This window comes from Ischnura elegans, chromosome 7 (assembly GCF_921293095.1).
Source record: "Ischnura elegans chromosome 7, ioIscEleg1.1, whole genome shotgun sequence".
NCBI lineage: Eukaryota > Metazoa > Arthropoda > Insecta > Odonata > Coenagrionidae > Ischnura > Ischnura elegans.
The window spans coordinates 96,354,376-96,371,084 of NC_060252.1; the positions used below are offsets into that span (position 1 = coordinate 96,354,376).

Consider the following 16,709-nt stretch of genomic DNA (forward strand, 5'->3'; position numbering starts at 1 on the left):
CTCCTACAATCGAAGAGCGGACCTTCAGCTTTCCGTTCCACTGCGTCATCAAGGCTCCTAAATTCAAATTGAGATGAAAAATTAGGGACGTTGATAGTTTGGTTATAAGCATATCGACCCGGAAAGCCAAAGAAATTCATCAACGGAATATTCCCGAAACTCTTACCTTACGGCATAAAAACGAATGGATCATGTTGTTGAGGAATACCAATCAATATAATGAAGAAGGCACAGGTTTTGTGACATTCAAAATTATTTTTTCGTGAACTATATTGCAGATTTTTCAACGCATAAAAATATATAACAGAAGGAAAAAAATTTGAAGTGAGATTTATAATCGAAAATAAAAATTGAGGACCAGATTCCTCCAAACATTTGCAAAGGAGCGATCAGGCAGCATTGAGAATTTTTTTTCGTTTTCGTCGAAATAAGATATTTTATGGCGTCAATCTTTCTAAATTTACTTTCCTAACGAACATTGATATGAAAAATCAAATAATTAGCATGACTTCGTTTCTTCACGTTTGGCGTTAATGGGATAATTGTGTACATGACTTTTACTGTTCCGAAGAAAATTCGCTTTGAAAACCAGCGTTTCCTATATTTGTCAAACTGCATGTACTACCACTGAGGCACTTCTGTATTTACAAGACTCTAAGGTCATTCTACCTTCGTAGCGGTGGTAGCTTAAAATATTTTATATGCTCATACTAACATCGAACAAACACTTCATATGTATTACCCAAATCAAATGTTAATTTGATTCAACGGAGCTGTTTCTATTAGGGGCTAAACATTTATAACTCTTTGCCTATAACAATAAAAGAGAGTAGCGGCATTTATAAGTTTCTAAAACATGTTAAACTTAACCAACAAATAAACATAAATTCCCTATGAAAAGTGAGCCTTAGGTCAAAAAATCTCCAATATGCTGGTCACGTAGTTCGTAGTGGCAAGCAGTGCAAGAGGTAGAGAGAGCACCATCTATCGTTGGGAAAAGAAGACTACCCGCCACGAGGGCAAGAATGTAAGGGTATCTAAGAGGTTTGAGGGCAGATTTCCGCGATGGCCTGCAGGCGACAATGCTGAGCATCTCTCTTTAGGCAAGGATGGGTCTTTTGTGACCCGTCCTACCGTCCAACGACTTGCCACGTCGCTTATCAAAGGCATTCCCGGCTACTCGGCAGCTATTTTCATTTTTAGCCTAAAAATAATCCAAATCCTAGCCAAAGCAAGCCCAAGAACCTAGCGGAGGAAACTTTTAATATAAAAGCCTATGTCTGCTGGTGTACGGCAGGAGCTGGCTGCTTGCAAAGCTTCCCTGGAATTCAATGGTAATATTCATCAATTTCTCCTTTATAATTTGAGCCTCATTTTAATAAAATTTGAACTCTTTCCGTTACCACAAAAAGTCAATTTAGTAAAGACTCACTTACGAATGGATTTTTCATCTAAGGGCCGTATTCTTAGTCGACCCTACACATGCGTCCCTACATAACAAAAGGCCCCGACATGCGTTTCTCAGTCGACCCTACATAAGTGGTGAGGGGTAATTCCGTCATCAAGTGCTCAAAAATGACGTAGATGATGGTACAGCGCCAGTTTTCCACTCTGGTTGCGTCATGGGAAGTAAATATGAAACTAAGAAAAAATGTCCGATAATTTTCGGGCGTATTGTTAGGGCAACGGCTCATGGTAAATAAAAAATAGGTGTCGTCCACCAGGTCGTGTCGGTACCTTAATTATCGCTACAAATACTTTCATATCGAGCCTAAAGTGGAACCCAATTGTCTTTAAAATACTTCAAAAGTGGTTTGCACAAGATAGTAATAAGTACGGAGCAAGTATGAGCATTGACGTGGGAACTTACGTTGCATCATCAAGGTTCGTCATTTGCTTTCACCTTCCGTAGTTAAGTTTATTATGTGGCAAATAGTGGCTTGAAAATACGTTTTCTATGGTTGTACGTAAACAAACTATTGGTTTCCCAAAGGTATACCAAGTGCCAAACGTGAAAAATATTATTATATATTCGTAGAAATAAGGTGAATGTATACCGCTATTTTTTTCTTATTAGTTCAGTCAATTTTATAATTTATTTAACTTGGTAGCTATAATGTGGTAGTATTATTACCTTTCCGCTGCGTTACTGTAGATATTAAAATGGTTTGTGTGAGCTCGTCTCCCTTAATATCCATTGTATCGCAGATTCTTTAATCGAAGTGATCAGCAGAGGATATTTGGCCGCCATGTTTTTGTAGGGTGTAGGGTTGGTTCAGGTACCCTACATCAAGTAGGGCCCGTTTAGTTGCAATAACGGCCATATGTTAGGCTTGATGTGGCGTATGTAGGGCGAGATTGGTTTATGTAGGGGCTGATGACGTATCCAGGGTCGGTTGGCCCTACAGGGTCGACTAAGAATACAGGCCTAAACTCGCTACTGAATACTCTGCCTTCTCGGAAAAATCCCTCATTCTGCTTCAATGCATAGTTTTCCACGTAGAGTCGCAAATAGTAGGCCTCATGGCTCGGTCACGGACACGGCCGTGCTTAACACGCGCCGCAGCCCACTCCCGCGTCACCTCTCCCCCCTCCACAACCCCTTCCCCATCCCCCGCTGCCTTTCTGCTTCGCCCACGCGGTCAGGCACGCGAATGACGTCATAGGCGCACGCATCTCCGTCACGACAATCAATTGGTTTAAAGGGTAAATCGTTACATTGTTACGCAAACCCACGCACTCAATACGCAAGCACAACGGATGTGCAGGCAATTTGCCTGCGACCTCGTTCAGATATGCATATTTACCAAGTTTTCAGTGATCGGCTCGGAAAGAGAAGGGAGATTGCACTTTCAAAGTCTCGTTGTACCGAATAATAATATTGCATCGGGCCGGAATCATTTTCTACTCCAATTTACACTAGCCGAAAATCAAGCTCGATACATTTATGTCAATTAAAAGATATACTAAGGTAGAAATAATCCATTGCTTAATATAAAGACTTGTTTAAATACCCCTTCAAGATGAAGAAGCTCAGAGTAACTTGGAATATGAAGACCTAGTCCAAGGAATGAAGTATAGAGCCAAGCAAAGGTCACATTGCAAGACTATATATTCTAAAACAATGATTCTAACCGATGCACAATGGTCTGAAATCGGAAAAAAGCTGTACAAAGTCCAAAATTACGTTTTTTTATGCAGAGAATTGAAACGTGGCGTATATAATCCAAAATAATAGATGATTATAAGACAAAAAGCGACTTTTCATGGATTTTACTTGTTGCTAAGATACAGAGGACCAAGCATCAAACCAGCCTTCGCGTAGGTGACGGTGAGGTTGGTTAGGTGAGGATAGAGTCCGGAATAGGCCAGGTAGGGATCATTTCTGTTCCCGAGGCCACCTCGCGCTTCGGTGCCATCTCCCACCTCGCACTTCGAGGCCACCTCGCAATTTTAATTTGGGTGCCCGAAGGTCTCACTCGAGATATGAACCCGAGGCCCGTCGATCAGCAACCAAGCTCTACCCACTAGCCTTATACACTCCCTACTTAATAAGCATTAACAGCTTAAAAACATACCTCAAAATTCCATAAGGAATTCAAGTACCAACTTAAGTACACAACTCTCTCGGCGTTAAACTACAAACAAATATGAAAGCTTTTTACGTTCTGAAAATGGAAGATTTCAAATCAAAAGCATTTGAATAGCTTTCCACCCATTCAGCGACTTTAGCACCAAATGCCCGCATCGCCAATTCCGCTTCTAAGCCTTTTATGCCCACAGTCTCAACTCGAAGCTGCCAAAACGACCGCGAAGTGCTCGTAAATTCAAATTCGATTCCATCCACGCGGCATTTCTAGGCCAGTGGTGTCTCCTCTAGTCTAATCGGGCCATCGACCACTCCTCATTTACATATCCAAGAAAGTGCTTCAAATTTGGGATTCTCACTCCAGAACCGAGTTCATTTATTGACTGAGTAAAGCTATAAAAGAAGCCACGAATGAAAAAAAACATTGCTAGAGTTGATTGAATCCACCCAAAGACGTTGACTTTTTTTTTTAGCTATTTTGCCTTATGTTACTCAAGACACCACGACAATGACTCTAAAATACTCCATGGAAACCTACATTTATCGGAATAATACTTTAATAATAACTTTAACCAAATGATCAGCATGAATTAAACCGTAAGTGTAGAGGTACTATGATAAATGGATGGAATGCATGATGGAATATAATTATGCAAGAATAGAATAGAATACTTTAGAATTTACTCAATAGAATACTTTTAACTTTCCACGATTATTATAATAAATATTCGATTACTGGCGTGAAAAATTGCTTTAAAAAGCATTTATTTCAATTAAGTATAAAATTAATTTAAGGAAGCAATAAAAGTCTTTGAATCAGCTACTGAGGCCGTTTTTTGATACAGAGACACTAATTTTCAACTTCCTTTTCGACCACTGCAGCCGTCTCGGCAGAAGTTATCAAGGAACGCTTCCCCCAGCCAACATGAGACAGGGAAAACACGCGTGAGAAAAGACGGCAAAGGCATACAAAGTTCTTCTTAATGACAAAGGCCACCTCTGCAGGCTATATCCTTTGGCTGCGTCGTTTTTGTCTTAAACCGCCCACTCTCATGGTAGAAGGAAAGGAAAAGGACCCGAGGGAAGCCCAAAAGGAAAACCTTAATTGTAATTTCCCAGGGAGAACGATCTTAGCCCTTTATTTAATCCAGCCTAATGACCCTCCCGGCAAGTAAACATTATTTTCTTGGTCTTACAGTCTTCAGACCTCCTTTCCCAAGCTAAGCGATAAATTCGCCCGAACACTAATTCCATTCAAGTTGCTAATCCAGCAGCGAAAAAGAAGAGAAAAAGTTTCACTTGAAGGAATTAGCAAAATTTAAATTTCCCTTCAAACGAAATTATTTTTAGATTAATTACAAGTTAAATGTGTTCTGACATCTTTGGCTTCTTAACGGAAAATCATAGTTAGCAATGCTATCATAAAATCGTATGCTTCATAATTTTCATGTGTTCCATTCGAATCTCTGTGCCTCAGAATTACTGTTGAGGAATATTTACGGTTTTAGTCGAGTAATGTAAACTTAAGGATGTTCAGCGGCATTCAACAATGACTTTTCCAACAGCCAACAAAATTTATAAATTCATCGAAAGAAGGGTGAGGATTCGTCCTCAGTATTGTTAGAAATCAAATGGTGGAAAGGTATTTTTAAATTGCGTTCAGTCCATTGTCAATTTTTATTTCCTCGGTAACCATTTCATTAGAAAATATGAGTTTTACATATTCTTACCTTGAAGAATTTTTAGGTACGGTTCATTATGCAACTCAGCCGATCCCAACCTCTTGAATCAACAGTGATACTAAAGAAGTTAGAAATGTAATGTTTGTCACTGCACCTATCACTTACTTAGAAGCCGCCTCTCTTTACTCACTGCACTATGTCCTGCACATTGTCGCTCCACCTCCTACCTACGTCCACTTTCTTTTCTCCATTTTTCACCCGACCCACATCTGAAATGCCTGCTCGTCATCTTTCCTAAGTGCCCATGTTTCCACACCGTAAATGTATTTACTAAAGCTAAAGGTATACTTCAGATTAGACTGTTCACTTGTCTTTTCTTGAAACTAAAATAACGATCCTCTCATAGGCTCTTTCCTGTTTATAAAAGCCTACTATGCTTAAAAAAATTTCTTCCCGATGTTCATTGCGTTGCATCCGTTTTCCTCCAACCCCGGCAGCCCAAATAGTTGAATTTTCAAGTACATGCGACGATATTTTCTGTAATTTTCAGCCTCCCTTCATAGATGCGTAATTAAAAGTCGGCAAACGATGCCACATATTTTATTAGTGACTTCTCTCCATAGTACAATAAATTTATGATCTAATTAAATTAATAGTTATGTAGGGACTCAGATGGAATCGAAAACACAATGTGAAGAGACTGCGGTCGAGTTGTACATCTCTGGGTAACTTCCCTCAACTCAACTCTTAGGCTGCAATTCCTTCTTTCTACCAGAACTTCACCCAACCAAGCTATTACAATCTCATCAGATTAGGGCAAAATCTAGGAGCATGAAGGAATTATGGAGTGGTTCCCAATTCCCTATACTAGCAGTACAGTGGATGATATCATTACGTCTTTTTTTTGTGATGGATCCCATTTGCAGCCTAATTAGTTTTTGATCGGCTTTTAAACTAAGTCACCCCAGGAACGCATGACAAAAAAGGATAATTTATTTCCGAGACAATCAATTCGGAGGAATAGGAATTTAATAAGCAAGATGAGTTCTAATAGTTCCGGCATTATTCACTCTCAAATTAATTCTCAGTTCACCTCAGCATTGCTCTCCAATTTAACTTGAATTTTATACTTCTTTGAAACTTCCGTTTCTTTTATTCCAACCACAGACGCAAATTTGAGTAAGTAGTTAAAGAAGAAAATGAAATATCCTAGGTCGTAAAATTGGGAGATAGCAAAAGTAAATAATGGATTAACCTTGTTTACTAAATTATTAATTCCATTGCTACACAATTACAATTTATAGGGTTTTTAAAATCTATTAAAGCAAAATATTCTTCCTAAAACAATAGATGAGCGGCTGTAGGTATTTATAAGCGTTATTATATCAATATTAATTATAAGAACGTTATTGTGTTTAAAACGTATTTTTCTGTAGCGAGTGTATTTTCCTATTACGAACGGTATATTTTTCTAGCTCGTCATTAATTAAGATAAAGACAATACAGCCTTTACAGTTCGCTATTACAGGATATAGAAGATTCAATGGAAATATACCCGTCCCATTAAGAATCAAATAAGGGGTTAAAAACAGGTTAAGATTACATTTGGATGTGGAATTATAAAAAGAAGATTGCACTCGTTTTAGCTTTGATTTCAATCATACATTTTCCCCAAAAAAATAAAATAAAGAATCGAAATGTTGACGATGACTTCTTTATGAGCATACACCAGCCTCAACAGCCCAAGATAGTTATGAATTGCTATCAAAAGAAAATATATAAATGGGAAAGCCAATACCAATACTAAACAATTACCAGACCAACACTATCTATCGGAAATAATGGGAAATATTTTATGAAAGATGTCCAGACCGTCTACACGTCTATTTTTATTTAACATAATGTATGAAAGATTTCTACTTTTTTTCAAGTCTGCGTATCCCATCCATTATTTTTTAAATGATTTTTTGCAATAGATTGAAATTTAACTGGACAATTAAATTTACTCTCTTACTTTTAAAACACAAGAAAATAGCTTAAAAATAAATAAATTCTAATCATTTTGAGACTGCGTTGCAGAGTGAACGAAGAGAAAACACGCCAATACACACAGCATTTTGGCCAAGATTCTCTCAACGTATACCAACGAATTTGTTTCAATCTTTCACCTCCTGATCCGCTTCCTGATTGGGATTCCGTGGCATTTCTCACTGATTAGCGAGACGACGACCCGTCTGGGATGCGAGGAATTCAAATAACTTCCGAATCGAGGAGAGAAACTGGAACGAAAGTGGGCCATGCCACGAGAAAGAACCGTTCCCCGCACACTCGGGTTATCATCCGCAGCAGAAGGGAAGATGAGCTCAGCAATTACGAAATGAGATGACTTCTTCGAGGAGAAGTTTCAAAGTGGCCCTAGCAAATTGGTTATTAAACGATAAAGGAAGAAAAGGACCCGGAGAAAAGAATACATAATGGGCGCTATTGTTTGCCAAGTTCAGGGAGCGAGCCTTCTACATCTTTGAAGTTGCCCCTTCCCTTCCGTAATACTGGAGACAAAAAAGGAAAGTAATAGGAGAAGGCGGTCCCATAAAAAGGCTATCCGGAAGCACAATTTATTTACACCAGAATGACCGAGGTTGGTAACAAAACTTTAAGGGCCAAGATCCGAAATTTTGATGGGTACTGTGTGTTTAAATTGTTTATGTTTTTTAACATACCCATTCATGATTTCGTAGCCTGTTAAAAGTTGCCAGTAGATAAATTTTAGACCTAATCATGGTTTCTCGTGTCATTATCTTGTATGTTAGGTGGAACGATGGTAGATATTAATGGTATTTAAATGAGGCATTGCAATATTGCCACTGAATTTATTTTACCAAGAAGCGTTTATTTGAAACAGCAAAATTTTAACACCAACTTGAAATTGATGCCTTACTTTGAAACGATGAAGTTTTGCTTGTGTATTTTTGCATAATACTGCTTAATCTATTAAGCTTAACCTGTTTCGCTAACTACCATAAATTCAATTTATGAAGATTTTAAAATGTATATACGTGTTCTAATTCTCTTTGCATCATATTTAGAATAATTCAAACGTACTATGGAAAGAAACAACACGATTTTTATAATGGAAAATGTTCTTTTTTTACGGAAAAGAGGTCACTTATTTGACGAAAAAAAAACATTTGGTAAAATATTCATCCTATAAATAATTCTTCGTCTTGTTGAACACGACAAAACTTTCTCTACTTCCAATAAAGTAACATCTAACGCCTAAACAACTCATCAATAGCAACCGCAAATAAGTAGTAACCAAATGTACAGTTTACCAATATTCAATATGATTGAGGTGGCCGCTGATTATATGTGTTTGTTGAAGCAGGTTTTTGCCGGATAGGTTATGAAAGGAAAGCGGGAAAAATAATGGGCATGTGGGTGACATTTTTTGCCGAGGGAAGGAAACATCTTTGGGAGAGTAAAGTCGGTGCCATGGTTACCTCCTATCGACCCTCCTTTTCCTCGGAGACAATAGGAAGGAAAAAAGTGATTTTGTTTTCCTGAGGGGCTAGCCGGAAAAGTTAATTAAAGGGTTGTGGTGAAATTAAAAAGACATTAATAGAGCCTGCCATACGTTTCCCCAGCAAAGGAGCTGGTATTTAAAGGAGATGAAGAAGTTCGGCCGCCTCGAAAAATTAAAGGAGTCGGAGGGATATACAAAGTGGCCTTTCCACGTTCAAATCCCAACGATTTTTTAGTCGAAAAAATTCCGAGCGGTGCAGTATTACGAATAACATCATCAACTATAGACTCCATTGTGACCATATTCGATGCTGATGGGAGGAAACTCTTGCAACAAGAAATTTAAAGCTACCGTACAGTTACTCAGAAAACTTTTACAGCTTCTTTTAAAAGATTTATTTTCAAATTCAAAATCAAATTTCACTCGGAAAAGTGAAACTTGAAATATTAGAAGGAACTTGAAAGCCTGGTAAAAATGTAAAAGGCTTCTGCAGGAAATGCTTAAAATATATAAAATAATATATTGAAACACAAAGTTGCACCATCGTTCCCTTCTTAATCACAAATAGTGAATTAAATATTTTAATGCCACCAAACTCATGCAAAACTTCGATTTATTTATATTTAATCCATTTTTGATTTACATATTTTTAAATTGGTGAATATCATTAAAAAATCCATCATACATCAAGTCGATTACAAAGCATAAATCTTCGAAACTTCGTCATTTAATATTTGGTCTAGCTTTGAAAAAGCATAGCTAAAAAACAACTAACACAATCTTTTATATTTGCAGAAAAGGCAATGACTGGTTACAAAAGTGTAGTTGATGAGATCGGTTTAGTTGCAATGTATCATAATCAGACACTTATTATAGCTATAATTTCCATTTTGTGGTTCTCCATATGAATATCCCTTTCGAATCTTACTACACGTATGGAAAATGATAGCCATAATAAGGCATAATATGGAATTTCATCATATTTCACCGAACACTATTGAATTTATCTCTTAAACTTTTATGGCACTAGAAGCTCTCAAACTTAATTGTTTGTGTTTCATTTTCTGACGTCACGTCAAACTTTCTTAACGGCCGACATATCTCTTATGCGTTTTTGGCACTAGATGTTCTCGAATGCAACTATTGGGTAAAGTGAAATATTTAAAGAACGAAGTACTATGTGTCCAATTTATAAATGACTCATACAACAAATTCCGAAACTATTTCTACGAGTCGATACTAAAGTGGACGTATAATATCCCTCCGTTAGCGTATTACACTTTACATTAATATGCTCCACAACATCTCGCTTAAAACTGTTGATTGCAACGCGTGCCGTGGTCTTCCCGCCATTTTTTTTGTATATAATGGACTTCAATATTGGAAACAAAAATGGCGGGAAAATCACAACACGCGTGAACCAATCAGGTTACACCTGACCTCGGATGGAGTGTATATATACTGGAAAATTTTCGAAGAACGGCATTCGGAAGATCCCCTGAGGATGATCAGCAAGTCGCGGATCGAAACGTCGGGAGATATGGACGACATCAACCGGTGGAAAACCCGAGAAACTTTTCTGCAGTTAATACTCTTTTTTATTAGACAAATACCAATGAAGTGTGGAAGACCACTAACGCCAGCACTGCTTATGGGGGAACGACAAAAGGACAAGGGGAAGCCTATTTCTTGCGTCTCCGCACGTCTGTGAGATAAAATTTTCCTCTTCCACGAGATCAGCTCCGGCGTCTCTCCTATCAAGTCACGCCCGCAGCCTTAAGCATTCGCCTCCACCCTTACTACTTTTTTTTCTCTCCCTCCGTGCACGGAGTGACCTTGCCCCGTCCTTGACCCTCGCAGGAATCCTTTTGCGCCGACGTCTTTTCCGTGGAAACACAACGTCGGCGACCACAAAGGCATGCTGGAGAGAAAAAAAGAAGGTTTAACCCTTAACCAGTGACGTGTAATTCTTGTTACACTACCAGTGACGTGCGGTATGGGAGACCACAATTAATCAAAAATTCATAAAACGTTGCAGAATCATTTTTATTGCTTAGTTTAATGTTTATTTGACTTCTCAACTATTATAAAACTTATATTCAATATTATGCAATGCAAATACGAACCAACTTTTTCAGTAAAAATTGTTATTTTGAAACAGGATCAAAAAAATGATATCAAAAACACTTGAGTCATTATTTTTACTATGGTACTTTTTTAATTAACTACTTAATTACCCACGTTATGCAACTAAAATGTTTCCTTACAAATTTATAATATAATTATTATTCTTGAAAAATCACCAGGAATTGTTTTTGACAACTTTTTTATTCAATTCCACCGGCATTACGTTTATTGGATTTCCAATTTAGTGACGTGAGGTCTCACAGACCGCTATTCAAATTCAGTTGCACATATTCTGGAATAGATAATTAGAACGTTAAATTTTAAGATTGCCACGACCTTATTATGCAAAATTATAGCGCTCACGATTATTATTGATACAGTGGATTCCGGTTAATTGGGACATATCGGGACTTTTGCACTTTGCCCCAATTATGCGACTGCCCCAATTAGGCGAACTCTCTTGTATATGGGCATAAAAAACTTTGAAATGGTAGAAAGAAGACTAAAGAATGTTTATAATGTAACAAAAGTTTATTCAAATATTAATTTCATAAATAAATCAGCGAGTTTAGTTAATTTATTATCATTTTTAAGAATTATAACATTTTTGGTTAAAAATATGTTTCACGGCCTCGGGCGACGCTGAATGAATGTCTTTTACCAAGTCCTATTAAAGAAAAGTCCCATCCTCTAGCGGATAGTATAAAAATAAGAGCTTTAAAAATGGTGAAAGAATAGGAACATTTGTGAAAAATAAGAGTAAATCAAGGGAGGAAAATATAAAAAATAGTAGGTATTCTGAAAACAAAAAAATTTAATTACGTCTCGAGTACAGTGTCTATGTCGCCGACTCATGGCCCAATAAAGCGGCGAATACTCTGGGATATTCCTCTAATGGGTGCTGTTCTTCAAGATCTGCCCCAATAAAGCGGCTGCCCCAAGTAACCGGTGGACCCATTAAACGGAATCTACTGTATTTTGAAATAGAAATTTTGAAAATATTCATAATTTTAGAAACGCAGCGGTCTCTCAGACCGCACGTCACCGGTTAACGGTTAAACTTGGCGCACGCACTCTCGGGCGCTGAAATGCAGAGAGCCGGAATTCCAAGTAGGTGAATGCTTTCCGAGCATTTTGTGAGAACCTGAGTTGTGTTAAAGAAAATCCACAGAGGAAAATGCACATCGGGACGGAAAAGAGAAATACGCCCATAAAATGCAACGTGCTCCCTCACCGATTTTATATTACTGTCAATTGCGATAGGTTTTGAAAGGAGAATGTAACCCTAACTTTTCGTATTGGGATCTGTCGCTTCATTCTTGAGCTCTTCGCGACAAAAAAATCATTGGCAAGACAATTGTCGAGGGACAGGTAGATGGCAAGAACGGAGAATAAAGACCTCGAATAAAATATAAGGGATAGATGAAGAGAGATATGAAAGAGAAGAAATACATGTGAAATTATAAGCTCGTGAGAGAGTTTAGCGGAGAGCTGCGTCTACAGCCCAATCTTTAGGATTGTTGACCAGTAATGATTATGCCTATTCATGCCGTTGAAGCATATGATGTCCACACGAACATCCACGTAACGGTGGATGCATCCCGTAAGGATACGCTGGTCTAAATGAAGGTACCCCTATTTATCCATATTTCCATCTTCCTAGTTCTCCAGCTATTTGCGACGAAAAGTAATTGGCCTTAAAAGTTTTCAGAAAAGTTTGATTACATCAAAAGTTCCCGGCATGTGGGTCAAAGCTTCTCAAACACTCATTTACCATGCAGGAGAGAGTTGCCTAAATCGCACCGCTTCCCAAATCGCACCACCCTCCTAAAAACCAATGTATGAGATATACATGCAATCTAATAGCTGTATTTGGAACTTCCTGCATCACCAAGCACAGCACACTTCAATTGTGGCCATCAGTGTAGTGACAAGTTAGGTGCGTTGGTATTAAGAAAAGAAGTCTCTCTTCTGCTATTTCTTTCGTCTTTTTACTAGAATATTGAAAACAAATAAGTTGTATTTACAATAGTTTTAGCTGCATATCATATTTTTGGGGTCCATTTTCTTTCATTAAGTGCTGTTAATAGCGTGGTATGATCACGTGTTCAGTGGAAATGATTTCATATAAAATAGCTTCCGAATCGCACCACGTCTCTCTGTACCTGTGTGATGTCAGAAGTCTTACATAAAAAATGCCGTGAAAAGACTATTCCAAAGAATAAACACTTCTACAAAAGACTTATACATTTTGTTTCAATTATTACAGATTTTTATCAAGCAACTAGGAATTGACTGACCCCAAAAATTGTGAGAGATTTAGACATTCGTTTTCACATCAAGCAGCATTTAAACACTTACAGTGCGTCACTTATTTTTGAGCTTATTCGTATTTATCGAAAATTTGTATATTTTAAGCAACCTTCTCCTACACAGGGGCCTCGTGTGGTTCATCTTTATCTACATACTGCCCTGCAAGCCGCCTCAATTGGCTTGTGGGAGCGGATGTTAAGGCACGAGTCGTTTCACAACTCGTAATATCAGCACAGAGAAGTCCTAAACGTGCCAATGCGCTTTTATATGGAAGAGAAAGAATAAAAGTGAAACTTTCCATGGAGATATAATTTTGTCTGCTCTTCTTTGCTGGAAATTTAAATCAATGTTCGGCTTAGCGTTGATCCCTTAAAAGGAAAAAATAGAAAAAAAACATTCTGCTAACATGTGGCTGTTTTTACAGAAGAATGTAGAATGTATATTAAAACTCTTGGCTAGTGATTGGTTTGATAAAATATTTAGCAATCCAAAATAATTTTGTATCATGATGAATTCAATTTTGTAGCTACTATGCCATGATTTTGATGGTTATGAAGTAACGAATACTTTTCTGTGCATGAACTTGCCTTGATAATTCGATACTTCCGTATGTCTGTGCTGTCATAAGTATCGCATGGCAACCACACTAAGAGAGTGCACTTCTGGGGTGCCTAATTTCTTCCTATTATAGCTGATCCTATTTTATGATATAAATTAAACAAATGAATTAAGTAAAATCATAAATTATCATTATAATTATTTACCTGTGCAGTTTAATCAACAATTACCGCTTGCGATGCATCCATAGGCATACTGCCCGCGTTCCCTACTGTTCAAAGTTAAACTGCTTCAACTTCGCTAATTGATGAAACAATCTATCGTAGTGTTTTTCAGTTACTGTCCTTGCGTGCAAATTGAGCTAAACGGTCGACTGCTACAACAGACCACTTCGACGTGTAAACCCACCTTTAGCGAGAATAACTTATTTCGAGTAGGACATATTGCCTTGAACGGTTTGAAATATTGACCCATTAGTGATTGGGTCAGCTGCCCCTGGAGATGAAGTCATTGAACTAGTTCCCACCCAGAATTCGTTTCCCTATGATCACGCGATGTTATGCAATGGAATAACGAATGTTCAGACATTTTTCCTGCTTCAATATCGTAACCTAGAACTAGAAATGGAGTTATATCACAGGTTCAAGTCGATTAAATTCCAAAACCAATCTCTACTTGCGCTAGCAAATAAGATAATATAATAATAATAATAATAATATAATTTTATTCCACTCATATTCAAATACATTTCATCGAGAGGAAAATAACCTGTAACAATTGTGGAATATATAGGTACACTTTTGTGGAAAAGTTTTGGGGCTACCATCATACACTATTTAGAACATGACTGGTGCTAACATACATAAAAAATACATTTATTTCGTTTAATTGAGAGATATGTTTTCTTGACAATTGCATTAGATTGTGAATTTACAGTAATTTAAACATGGATAACTTTTCTTAACACTCACACTTTTACAACACAGCTTCTCTCATAACGCATATTAATATTAAATATAAGATATTAATGAATAGGATAGATCTAATGATAGCATCGCTTGGTAAAAGTGTAAAGAAAGGCTTGCCAAGAATTTCAGGAGTGTAGTTTCCCTCAACGATGCGAAACATGAACGTAGTAGTAGAAGGAGGAGAAAGGTCATGAGGAATTGGAGATATGATGACGGAGTGGAAATGAGAAGGCGAAGTGGATGGAAAGGAAAAATAACGACGAAAAGATAGATATCGATGGCTAAGTTTTAACAGCACGTATCTCAAAAATAGCAACTTTTCAGGAGAGCAAAACCAACGATTTGCATTTTTAATTGTACACTGAAATTAAAAACAAAAAATTCATAAAATGGAAAACGAACCATATATTTGCAAACAAAGTTTTTTTTTTGCTTGAATTTTATTTTTTAACCCTCAACGTGACGTGCGGTCTGAGAGACCGCTGCGTTTCTAAAATTACGAATATTTTCAAAATTGCTATTTTAAAATATCTATAATCCTCGTGAGCGTCAAGATATTGTATAATAAGGGCATAGTACTCTTAAAATTTAACATTCTTATTATTCATTTCTGAAAACTTGCAACTGAGTTTTAGTAGCGGTCTGTGAGACCTCACGTCACTAAATTAGAAATCCAATAAACGTAATGGTGATGGAGATGATTAAAGAAGTTGTTAAAATAATTCCTAGTGATTTTTCAAGAATAATAATAATAATTAAATTTATAAGGAAGCATTTATAGTTGCATAACGTGGATAATTACGTGCTTAATTAAAAAAATACCATAATTAAAATAACAACTTAAGTGTTTTTTATATCAGTTTTTTTTTCATCCTGTTTCAAATAACAATTTTTACTGAAAAAGTTGTTTCGTATTTGGAATGCATAACATTTAATATAATTTTTATAAAAGTTGAGAAGCCAAAGAAACAGTAAACTAAGCAATAAAAATGACTTTGCAACGTTTTGCAATTTTTGTTTTACTGCGGTCTCCCAGACCACACGTCACTGATAGTGTATCAAATATTTCACGTCACTGGTTAAGGGTTAAATATCATCACACTTTGTTTAAAATACCTGTCTCAACCCAGCCAAATTTTGAGATACGTGTTGTTATAACTTGGCCATCAATATAGAGGTCGCCACGTAATTAGTATCAGGGTGAGCTTGTGTGTTATGCGGTTTGCCCACACGATCAGTTTTTGCCCATTCCCACGTGTCGTAAAACCATACCTTTCATACACCAAGGATGAAATTAAACATGAAAAAAAACATATGGCTTAGCCGGGATTTGAACCTAAATCTCCCGATATCTGCTCAGGGGCCGTATTCTGTAACTCCAAACCGATCGGTGCGGCACCGATTCGTCGGGTGCGACGTCACACCGACTCCCGGTAAGAAGTCGTGCGATTCTGTACGAACCCGATCGGTGCGGCACCGACGTGAGGGCGAGAGATCGTCGGTAGCCGTACCGACAGCAAAAAGGTGTCGGTACGGCCACCGACTAGTGGGTTTCGTCAACTCCCCGGTGCGCATTGTACGTTTTATTTTGTTTTTATCTCATCACCGAGTAAATAATGAGGTTTGCTGCAATGTTATCTTTTTCTGCCCCTTCGAATAGGCCTCTATAATTCTCTGTGTCAACATCTATATTGATTACCTTGACATAAATATAAGATATTGGTTAATAAACATGAGGTTTGCCACTATATAATGACTTTCTCTCATTTATGTTACCACTTTCACTAGCTTGTAATAGGATTTCTTTCTTTCTATCATCATTTATTTGCTCCTTTGACATAAAAAAGATATTTTTGATTAAATATGAGTTTTGCCGCAATGTTATCACTTTATCTCACTCTGAATAGGCAACTATTATTTCACTCAATCATCATTATTGGCGTTTCTCT

The 16,709-nt window shown here is 37.3% G+C and overlaps 1 protein-coding gene across 1 annotated transcript in view; it reads right to left on the reverse strand.

The window, feature by feature from the left end:
- The window catches only part of LOC124163048 (serine/threonine-protein phosphatase rdgC), a 473,289-nt gene that overhangs the window by 175,484 nt on the left and 281,096 nt on the right, over nt 1-16,709 (reverse strand). The window lies entirely within an intron of this gene.